Source organism: Puma concolor, chromosome C1, assembly GCF_028749965.1.
Source record: "Puma concolor isolate L17-30 chromosome C1, mPumCon1.1.hap2, whole genome shotgun sequence".
In the NCBI taxonomy this organism is placed as follows: domain Eukaryota; kingdom Metazoa; phylum Chordata; class Mammalia; order Carnivora; family Felidae; genus Puma; species Puma concolor.
The window spans coordinates 91,387,497-91,399,602 of record NC_141674.1 but is presented as its reverse complement, the minus strand read 5'-3'; the positions used below and the strand labels follow the sequence as shown (position 1 = coordinate 91,399,602).

At 37.2% G+C, this 12,106-nt stretch overlaps 1 long non-coding RNA gene across 1 annotated transcript in view; it reads left to right on the top strand.

The window, feature by feature from the left end:
- Nucleotides 1-12,106, top strand: part of LOC147578214 (uncharacterized) — a 163,064-nt gene that overhangs the window by 24,749 nt on the left and 126,209 nt on the right. Inside the window, exon 2 of the long non-coding RNA XR_015254224.1 lies at nt 10,403-10,534. This is a non-coding gene — a long non-coding RNA (uncharacterized LOC147578214). The remainder of the gene's footprint in view (nt 1-10,402; nt 10,535-12,106) is intronic.

The following is a 12,106-nucleotide window of genomic DNA, read 5'->3' as shown; positions in this document are numbered from 1 at the left end:
ACTTTGAATTGGAAAAAATGGCTTGCATACTGGCCTTATATTGTTTTTTATCAGGCAAAATGTTCCTGTGAACAGAGTAGCAGGTGCATTATTGTACCTGTCACTGATTATTCAGTAAGTTTTTTAACATATCAACATCTCAATGTGGGCATAAGGGAGTAATGAAACCTATGACAAACTGGCAAATGAATATTGTGTTTGTTCAGCTAATTCAGAGTTGCAAGGTTTCTTATAACACTGAATTTCCTTGTCATTGTGTTTTAGTAACTTCAAGATTTCATTAAATCATACAATAAATATTTAAGGACCTACTATGTTCCCAGGAGTAGAATGATGAATGAGGAAACCCTTGCCCAGCCTTTCCCAGCCCAATATGTAATTTTTCCTAGGTTATGGATTAGCAGAGGGTGTTCCAGGTCAATGACAGCTTTCTGAGAAGATGATCTATAAGATCAATTAGGAAATAATTTGCTTAAAATCATCTGGCATAGAGATCAATGTGATTATTCAAAATTGCTCATATACTTTTCACTCGTTTGTTTGCTATAGACTTTCTTTAAATGAAAACGTAAAATTTAGGTATCTTTACAATACAAAATCAGATAGCAGTGAGCTCCTTTGACTGAAACATGGTCAGTGGAGAGGGGCTCCTGAATCCTTTTCTTTTCAGCTTTTCCTCCTTCTTTCCCTACATTTTTCCTTAGATGAGGTGTGGGTTGGGAGAAAAATGGTATTAAAGTAATTATGTACTTGATCATCAGAGCTAGACTCAGATAAGATTTGCCTCTAATTTACTATTATTTGCGTTTTGTGTTTTTGTTACTCATCTCCCTCTCCTAGTACATGGTGAGCTTATACAGATCCGTGGATGCTTCGTGACTCCAGTCTGTTGACACTACCATTTGGACAAGAGTTGATGTCTGTGTCCTTTGGGACTCTTATTAACTAATCGATTGATTCACTCATCTTACCAACATTAGTGAACATACTATGTTTTAGGCACTGTGCAAAACATAGAGATTGTAAAGGCAAATAAGGCAATCATATTTCAAGAATTCTATTTATTTTAATTCTATTCTATCCTTCCAATTAAGAAGTATAATTTTCATACCACATATTCTCTCATTTTAAGTGTACAATTAAATGATTTTTACTAACTTATAGAGTTCTGCAATCATCATTAAAATTCAATTTAGAACATTTTTGTTATCCCAAAAAGATTTCCTGTGCCTATCTGCAGTCAACGTCCATTCCTTCCCCCAACCATAGGCAACCATTAAGCTTCTTTCTGTCTCTACATATTTACTCCTCTGAATGTTTCATATAATGCAATCATATAATATCATATAATATGCTTCTTTCACTTAGCATGATGTTTCTGAGGTTCATCCATGTTGAAGCATGGATCTATAATAGTTTGTTCCTTTCTATTGCTTAATAGTATTTTATCACATTGATATGACACATTTTGCTTATCCATGAAGACAATCATATTTTGTAGTACAAAATAAGCTAAAAGTTTTCATATCTTGTCTATAGCAAGAGCTTGCTGTATATTTTTACATGTTTAAGAGATTAGAAAGTTGCTGAGGTACCTGGGTGGTTCAGTCAGTTAAGTGTCCAACTCTTCATTTCAGCTCAGGTCATGATCTTGAGGTTCATGGGATAAAGCCCTATGCCAGGCCCAGAAATAAATAGACATTTTAAAAAAAGAAATTAGAAAGTTGCTAAAAGGCACATTTGCTGTTTAAGTCAGGCTTTGGAAATCCTGAGACTTGTTCTCCTGGGAAAGTTTGATGAGGAGAAGGAAAGAGCTTTGAAGCTGGAAATACCAGCACTGAACTATTAGAAACCCTATCATTGACTTGGTTAAAAGATAGTGTAAGATTAGAGGATCCTGTTACTATTGATGATAGCTTGGCATGGCTGGCTCAAACACTAATGGTATCAACAGGCTTGCACTTTAGAAATGTCAGCATGAAGAGTCCATTGAACTGCTCACCATGAAAGAAAAATAGATAGTTATATAGAAAGATAGATAAAATTATGTATCTATACATGCACACACACGCACACACATGCACAACTATTGAAAACCTCTGACAATTATCCAGAGAGCATAAGCCAATAAATGAAGACACTTTTACTTAAGAAAATCTAGTAAAACTTGATAAGTATGCTGACAGTCTGTGGAAGCTGAAACACATCTTACATCCTTCTGCTCTCCTTCAGTCCCTCCTCAGTACCAGCTGAGTTTAACAGAAGCTCCCCTCTGGGTGGATATATATGTCTGTCTTTTGAGCTCTCAATCAAGGGACACTGCATCTACTAGGAAGGGTAGGTCACAAGTATTTCGAATCCTCTCCAACTCTGTTGGTGGGTCTACTTGAAAAGTCAGAGATTCCCTTTCTCCTCCTAGACTCTACTCATATGGTGGTTGCTCTACCTGAGCATGAATATTAGGGCTCTGATCTTCACCCTAGTTAATTTGTGGGACAGATTTTCAATTCCAGGAAAGGCAAACTGAGAATAACAGAGGTTAGGGCCCCCTCCCAATGTTCAGATCAATTGCTCAAGGAAATAGTCCACTAAAACAGAGAACTCCAGAGCTTTCGCCAAAGGAATTAATTTTATTTAAAACGCGGTGAGAGTAACTTCAATACTGAAAGAACACTCTCAAAAACAATGGAGACTTAGGTAATAAACAATTAAGAGGAGGCTGTTAGCTCTATGAAATCACCAAACTAAACCAGAGGCCAGCTAGTTTATCAGAGACAATTAGGGAAATAGCCAAGAAAAACCTTTCTAGAGTCAGAACAAACCTCTAAGACGGTCTTTAAAAACTATCCCTGCCCATATTTAATTGGATTATACTGTGGAATAATTTATGCCTGAGGACATTGTCAAAAACAATAGAGCAATCAGTCCATAATTAGTGGAGGCTTAAGAGCTGGGTGTGATACCAGTAGAGACAGATGGGTCATTAGACAGATCAGAGAAAGAGACAAAGAGAGTCTTATTAAAACAATTGTCATCTTATGGTGATTGTGCACCTACCCAGGGCTATACCTTAGGAGGAGCAAATGAGAGGCTTCACACAGCAAGCATAAGAAACTTCACTGAAATACTCTAGCCAAGTCATTAAATAAACAAGGAAACAAGAATAAAAACAAGCCCTGGAGAAGGGGGTGGAAATCAATAGTCAGAGTTGCTAAAAATATATTACCTAAAAAGCCCAGTTTCAACAAAAGTTTATGATACATGCAACGAACAAATATGACCTATACATAAGGAAAGAAAGCAGACAGCAGAGATTGCCTGTGAGAGGAGAAAGGTGTCATATTCAGACAGACGGTAATCTTCCTGGAAAGATTTAATTTCAATCTGGCTGGAATGGAAAGGCTCTCCAGCAGTGTAGGGCTTCAGGGTCCTGTTCAAAGCCCACTGGAAAGAGACTAGAGTGACACACAGGAAAGATCTGTGGCTGCAAGGAGTACGTAGCTACAATATGTGTTGTAAACAGTTAACCTTTTACAAAATACTTTTTATTTTTTTAATGCTATTTTATCTGAGAGAGAGAGAGAGAGAGAGCGGGGGAGAGGGGCAGAGAGAGAGAAAGAGAGAGAGAATCCCAAGCAGGCTCCAAGTTCAGTGCAGAGGCAGATGTGGGGCTGCATCCCACGACCCTGGGATCATGACCTGAGCTGAAATTAAGAATTGGACGCTCAACCAACTGAGCGTCACTTTATTTTTTAAGTTAAAAAATAACTTGTTTTTTAAGTTAAAAACCACAAATCACTTTATTTTTTAAGTTAAAAAAATTTTTTTTAATGTTTATTTATTTTTGAGAGAGAGACAGAGTGCAAGAGGGGAGGGGCAGGGAAAGAAGGAGACACAGAATCTGAAGCAGGCTCCAGGGTCTGAGCTGTCCGCCCAGAGCCTGACGTGGGGCTCAAACTCAGGGACCAGAACCCGAGATCTTGACCTGAGCCAAACTCAGACACTCAACTGACTGAGCCACCCAGGCGTCCTTTCCACAAATCACTTTTTAAGTCCTTTGTCTTCATATGTACTAACATGTATGTATTTATAATATAAAGGTATAAAAGTAATGGGCCAAAAAAATATATTTGTGTATGAAAAATTCATTTTAGTCCAACCTCAGAAAGAGTCTAGTTTTTTCTAAATGCTCAATGAAATACTAAATAGACCCATTATGGGTTGGGTTAAATTTAATGATTCAAGAAAACATATTACTTTAAATTCTTATATTTTATTATTATTTGTTAAAGCCCAGATACTCTTCTCCATTTATATCAAGAATATAAAACACATTTTATGAGGTAATTTGCCACTTAAAACTGATGTTTCTTTCTTCCTACCAAGAGATTGGTTTTTTTTGTGTGTGTGGGGGGGGGTAGATTTTTTTTTTTTAATTTTTAAGATGTTTATTTATTTTTGAGAGAGAGAGAGAGAGGGAGATTGTGATTGGGGTAAAAGCAGAAAGGGAGACAGAATCCAAAGCAGGATCCAGGCTCTGAGCTGTCAGCACAGAGCCCAATGCAGGGCTCGAACTCAAGCATCATGAGATCATGACCTGAGCCAAAGAACCAACTGAGGCACCCAGGCTCCCCAAGAGATTGTTTTAATTAATTTTCTTCAGACTGCTATATTAGATATTTACAGATATGTCTCAATCATATATTTGATTGATTTCTTTTAATATTTTAAAAGGAGGAAAAGATATTTAATAAAAGAAATGGTCTGATGCTATTCATAGTGCCCTTTGCATCACAAAACACTCTAGTATTATGGATTGTTCTGTGTTTGACAGTTTGTGATGGGAATATCAATTGTATTCTAATAAATTGATAGAGAAGTGCCAAGAACACAAATTAAAAGACAGTTCTTAATGTTTCCACAAGTCACCAAATTGAAAATGAAATAGGACTATGAATGGAAATAGTGAATTCTAAGATGATCTCATGCGTTGCTGCAGAAAAAGAACACATAGAAAAGACTCTTAATGCTGCTTGCCCACATGTAAAAGTTCCTCCTCGATAGACTTAAGTTTGATAAAACAGAAATCATAGGAAACTTGATAAACATATTTGAAAATTCTTTCATAGGAGAGTTGTAGCCTTATTAGCAATACTTGGTATTAATTCAAAGATCATGTAGGTTACCTATGGATTTGAAAAGGAAAAATTTCAAGCAAGATACAACTGTGCTTTAAGTAGCTATCTTTCTTTTTTTTTTTAATCATGGAGATCTATACCACAAAGGTTAAAGATTTTAAATATTTAGCAAAATGTACCTTTTAACCTTCTCTCTCTCAGAAGGCAATCGAAACTCTATTCAATTCATTAAATTAATCCTTGGTGGCCGCAGCAGAATAAAAATTTCATTTCTTTAGCATGCAAATGATGGTATTAATGTGTGGAAATATACAGCACAAAAGTCATTTACTTGTCTAAGTGAATTTTGCTTTGAAACCTGCAGTGTATTTCATATACAAGTAATAAAGATGAAAAGCAATGTGAAATTTAATCTGACAGTAAGTGCAAAACATTAGTTTTGTTTTTATGGATAAAAATTTGTTATTAAAATTGTTCTGGAAATGTGGCACTTGTCTTTTGGCATAAAATTGGCCTAGACTATGTGCTTTGAGCATCTTGCAAGTTTAATGGACTTGAAATCTTGAAAATAAGAGCTTTCAATGATCTTTGGGATATGATATTGTTATCTATCCACAGATAAATCATGAACATATACTTAGCTCTTGAAAGTGTGTGATTTTTAAAAATAAACTTTTTAATTTTATAACACATTTAGATTTACAGAATTATTGCAAAAAAACCCCACTAAACTAAAAAGGTTCTCGTATACCCTATGCCTATTTTCCCCTATTACTAACAACTTGGATTAAATGTGGTATATTTGTCACAATTAATAAATTGATGTTGATATGTCATCATTACTATTATTAACTCAAGTCCATACTTTATAAATTTTGTTGCTCAAATTGTTCCAACTTTGACCACTGGGAGCTCATTTAGTTGACTCTTGGGCCCCATTAAGTTTTTTCTTTTTTGAGCACTTATTTTCTAGCACTACAAGATATGCTGGATTCATCTTCTATATTTCCTGCCTCATTTCTAGAATCAGCCCCTTCCTCAAGGAACTATGTTTCCTTTTATTGGAGAATGGTGTAAGAAACCAAGATCTGCACACTAGGTGTGCTCATTACTGCTAGGTTATTGTTTCTAGGCCTCTAAGTTACCTAGAAGGTTGGATGTATACCAACCCATGTAGGTGCACATATCTGCAAATATACCCACCTTTATCTATATTAAACTGAACGTGAGTTCATTAGAGTATATAACTCCAATCTACCACATGGGTCATTCTAACCTCCCTCCCTTGCTTCTCTTCCCACTTCAATAGTGAGAAACCTGATGTCCATTTACTTTAACTGTTATCAGTATCCATGTATAGGGCTTTCAAAATTGCTCACCCATGTGCCAGTGGGAAACCATTTCACTTAATAGAGAGTGGTGTTATGAACACCCTTCAGTGAAGTTGGTTCTTTAAATTAGAAACATATTCAAGGAATATTATTTTTACCTGAAATATGGCAGGAATTTAATAAAGATACGGTTTAAAAAATGTATTCCAGTTTCCTCAATTCCTTGTTTGTGCAACTGGCTCATCTAAATTAGGAGCAAAACTAGTCCCTTTCTTTGGTTTCCTTTGGCTCATTTCTCTTCCCTTCTGAGATTCAGTTAGAAAGTTAATGGGAATCCTAATGGGTGACATAAGTAACCCAAGATCCTGATAAACTCTCAAATTATGCTGTGTAATGATGAAGACAGTACTCAACACTTTACCTACAAAAGAAGGAGATGTCAAATCCTGGTGTGAGGCATCCAAGACATTCTACAATAGGTCATCAACTGATTACTTCAGGAATAGCTGCCTCTAATTCCTTAAGATGAACATTAAACATAACACCAACTGACTTGTGTGAACAAGTTGACACCTTCCTGTCATTTTGGAAAGCTCTCTACAGAACAGACACTTATCTCTCAAAGTGTAGATAATTTACATAGTAACTCACCAAAAAGCTAGAAGATCACCTGTTGGCTCACAGCCCGGTGGTACACACAGGAAATAGTGAGATGAGCATTCAATCCCACTCTTAGTGAGAAAGACAGAGAAGAAAACAGCTATAGCACTCAGATAAATATTATGATAGAGGTTAATACAAAGTCTTCCCTCATCCCTAGGATTGGAATAATTTGATAATTTCTGTTTGCTTATACTAAGTTTATTTTACTTATTTTATTTTCTATTATGATACATTATTTTCATGATCTCTTATTTCAATGTTATAGCATTCATGAAGGCAGATATAAGATCTTATTCATTGCTTTGTTTCCACAGCATCTAGCACAACGCTTTGACCAGATAATAGCTGTTCAAAAAGATTTACAGAATAAACCTTTAAGAGTTTGCTAATATATAAATGACATTTCTTATCAAACTAATCTTTTTCTTATAAAGGATGTGAAAATTCTTTGAAATCATACATTTAGGACTATCTGAAATAGCTTGTTGGTAGGTAATAATCCTTTTAATTAAAGACTATGATTTATTATGGCAGCATCATTAAACTTTTGGTAAAGAAAAAACATGAAATTATATGGAATTATAGCTCAAATGTAGAATGCTCAGAAAGATAATTATAAAATCTAAATATACTTGCTGAACATTTTTCATGCTTTAAAGTTTTAATATACCTGAAAACAGAAAAAAAAGTCCAATCTGAAATGAATATTAATAAAATTAAGAAAAAATGTGAAGTCCATTGTTTAGAAGTGAGTAAATATTATTAATACAAATTATGCTACTGAGTTGACTATTTAAATAATTATTTCAAAGCATATATTTAATTACTGATTTTAAGGCACCATTAACATCACCAGGTACAGGCCAACAAAAGCTGTAAGACAATGTTTACTAAATGTATTTCATTTGTCTTTTCAAAAGAAGTAAAGCCCAATTGCCTATATTGTATTGGTTAAGGGAATAAATTCCTGCCAAATGTCAAATATGCCTACACAAATTAGCTGTTGCTATGAGATAATATTCAGCAAAGGTTACAAGGAACCAATCAGAGATTTTATCTTTACAAATAATAAGTATGAGGGAGTAGAATTTCTTGAAGATGTTTGTAATCTGAATGATATATGTGTGCAATATTTTTATAGAATGGAAAGGGTAGCCTCATTTTGCATTCATTCACTCAGCATATATATTATGTGTAAGGCACAATGTCTTGTGAAAATAGGTATAGAAGGATGTTACCTCATCATCTCTTACTTTCTCTCTTTTCTTCTCTTCTTTCCTTTGTTCAGAAAATGTGCAGTGCAATATTTTTCCTAGAATCTTATCTGGATATCTGGTTTCTATTTCTCTTTTATTTTTATATTCAAAGAACCTTGTATAGCACATGCCATAGAATTTCACCTAGAACATTCCCTTCAGGGTGGAGACACTCAGAACTCTAGCTGGCAGGCTGCTCCCGGCTGCCCCTTCAATTGCCCTCAGTTAAAGTTGCACCCTTTCCTTTGAAGCAACTTGCATCCAATGTCTAATTGATGGAGGGAGAAAAGGGCCTGGCCCCTTGTCTCAATTTGGCAAAACTCTGAAGTATTATCTCACTCCTGAGCTCTCTCTGTGAACTTGTCTGAGGGCCTGAGGCCCCTGCCTCAACTACATTTAACTCCAACTTTTCCCTCTGCCAGTCCTGCTCTCTTTACTTCCTTCCAGGTGTGACTCCCTGTAGTCCCTTCCCTATAGTCCCTTGCCTACATATCTTGTTCTCAGTTTTTGCATATAGTGAACTTAACTTAGAAGAGTTAGTACTGGAAGTGACCTAAAAAACAGACTCTAAAATGGGGTTTTGGAATTGCAGCATCTGTTGGCCAAATCGCAGTGAATGCAGCTCCTAGTGTGTTGTGGGGTGTAGCTGTCAAGAATTTTACAGGTGGTGAACTGGGTAGAAAGGAATTCATTAATGCTTGCAATATCTCAAGTGCTTGAGAGGTACAAGGAAATTACTCATTCTAGAGACCATCTGATCAGATGGCTGTTTCTGGTATTGATATGTTAGATAAAAACAGGCTGAGAGTGATTCACAAGTGAATTGATAAGTAAAGTAAGGGAATTTAAGGTAGAACGTGAAGGGTGTATGGTTTTCCTGGTGGTGTATATATAAAGACTCATCTCTAGCAAACAAAGGGCAGAGGATGAAGATGTGAGCAAAGACTCAATCAGAAAAGTAGCAGAGCTCCAGAGAAGGTTGAATTCTCAGTCATAGGAAGTTTCCTGTAGTAAAGTAAGGTCTCTTACCAAGAAGGAATAGGACCCTGAAACTTGGATGCAGATATCTGATATGATGTACTTAAGACTTTAGAACCCAGAGCACTTCTCCAGGTGTTGGAAATGGAAAACACATCCCTGGCATAGGATGATAGAAAGGCTTCTTCTCATAAGATAACATATGGGTTGTTCTGAGCCTGCTGACAGAGGAAAGGGGCTATATGCTGATGGGATACAGCATCCAGCAGCATGAATAAGGAGCAGTTGTGAGAGAACATATAGAACTGGGTCTTGAGATTGCTTGAGGTTGCCAGGGTATGCGTGGGGTGGGGGGGGAGAGGAGATATAAAGTTTGATAAGGGAAAGTTTACTGATATGGCATACCATCCCAAGCTAAGAATTTAGAGCACAACACAAGACCTCTTGTGCTCTCATGCTGTGAGGAGGGCTCTTGGAAAGTGGGGAAAGTGATTGTCTATATTATAATAAGTACATGTCAGATGGTAGAGGTGGGATCAAAATGACAAGTGAAATACGTATGCTAAATAAACTCTAAAAGCCCAGAAAACACAATAAGTATGCCAGAGAGAGCCTGAAAGGCATGTCATTTGCCAAAGTGATAGAGAATACAATGATTAGAATGGTACTAGCATCATTGAGAAGCTCAAGGTAGGCGTCTTTGATAGGCCGGGGCTGAGGTTAAGAGACACCATTACAGAACTGGGTTCCCTAGGAGTGGTATGATGGGAGGGATCCCAAAATAAGGCTACGCAGCATGGACTACCAGAAGCAATGTGGGAACAACTACTGTAATACGTGGCAAGACTGGACTGTCAGCCCAGGGTCGTGGACTCCACAGTGCTAGGAAGATGGTTAAAGACAGTTTTTATAGGAACAAGATATATGACCAGACATTAAGAGTGTTGCCTTATATATACCATTAAAATGAATTAGAATGTATAACCAGGAGGCAGAAGGAAATCACCCTAATGAAAGTTTATGTTCTTTTGTTTAGTTCTCATATCTGGAACCCGTTGACTGGAGAATGTGAGGCCTCATGAGCAAAGATCCTGAAATACCACAGTATATACATATGGTAATGATTCCCCTAGACCTTCCCTGAAGGGAATTATGGCTACTTGCTCAGGTAAGCTCATACTGAACAAAAGGGAATGGCCAGACATTTATAGGACTATTGGGCATAAATCTGAGTTGACACTGATGACTGGTCCCAGTGTCATCATGGCTCCCCTGCTGGAAAGATGATAGTTATCAACTGTGGCTGCCAAGGCAGAAAATGTAGTTCACTCAACTAACTTTCTTCTTGTACATTTCCTTAATTAACAAGACAAACCAGTGTTTGGCCAAACTTTACATTAGAAGGGAGTGAGCAGTGTAAAAGAATAAGAAGTGGGGGCGCCTGGGTGGCGCAGTCGGTTAAGCGTCCGACTTCAGCCAGGTCACGATCTTGTGGTCCGTGAGTTCGAGCCCCGCGTCGGGCTCTGGGCTGACGGCTCAGAGCCTGGAGCCTGTTTCCGATTCTGTGTCTCCCTCTCTCTCTGCCCCTCCCCCATTCATGCTCTGTCTCCCTCTGTCCCAAAAATAAATAAAATGTTGAAAAAAAAATTAAAAAAAAAAAAAAAGAATAAGAAGTGGATTATAGTGTTGCAATGGGCTGCCTGGATCCCTTCTCCAGTACAAAGGCACTCACTCCACCAGCTTCCAGGAACACTGGTTGCTGATGCTTACATCTGTATCTCTCACCAGTGTCTTCCCTTGGCTTAAGAAAACTGTCTTCCCCATGGTCGACTTGCTCTCATTTCTTTCCTTGAGCCAGCTTGTAGATGTGCCAGTTTAGAGTTTAAGGAGCCCATAATCACCTCCAGATGCTGGCTACTCCAAAATGTGCTGCCATACTGCTGCTGCTGTGAAATTAGACGGAGGCCCTGGTGAAGCCGGTGAAACTCAAACAATCCAGAGAAATTTAATACAATTAAATGTTACTTAATTCTTCAGGGGCTGCCATTGATGCTGAGCTGTGAGGCTGTCTTGAATGGTCTTTTTAGGCACTAGAGCTATGACCCAGACAAATTCTCCTAAGGTTGGGAGACCACTAAGATGGGAGACTACCAGATGATGGTTGCTCAAGAGACTTTGTGAGACTCTGTGGCTTCTATCATGACACAGCTGTCTCAGGTTACATGCACACACACACACACACACACACACACACACGCACACATGCATATGCAAACACATACACACCCCCCACACCATCATTTTTCACCTATAGAGCTACATGGTAGGTTGGAACTGGACAAGATCATCTGTCTGGGCTCCACTCTCTAAAAAGGAAGAAATTAGGATCCTAATCATTTTCTTCCTGGTTATATCTTCATGCCTTCTGCTATTTTTTTTTTTTTTTTACATTATACCCAGAAAATTGAATTCTACATACCAAGAAATTTGGGGTGAAGCAATTTCTGTTAAAAAACAGAAACAAGAACTCATAAAACCTGGTAAAAACTTTCTCCAAGGCAATGGATACTCACTATCTTTCATCTGTTATATGAGAGGCCACATGAGAGATTCTTTCCAAAGCAAAAACAATAATATCAAGGAGAGTTATATCTCTGTGTTAGATCTAAGGTCTGGTAGTCTTAAAAACTAGGTTTTTGCTAATAACAACAAAAAAATATTTTATGTACAACCTTATCAA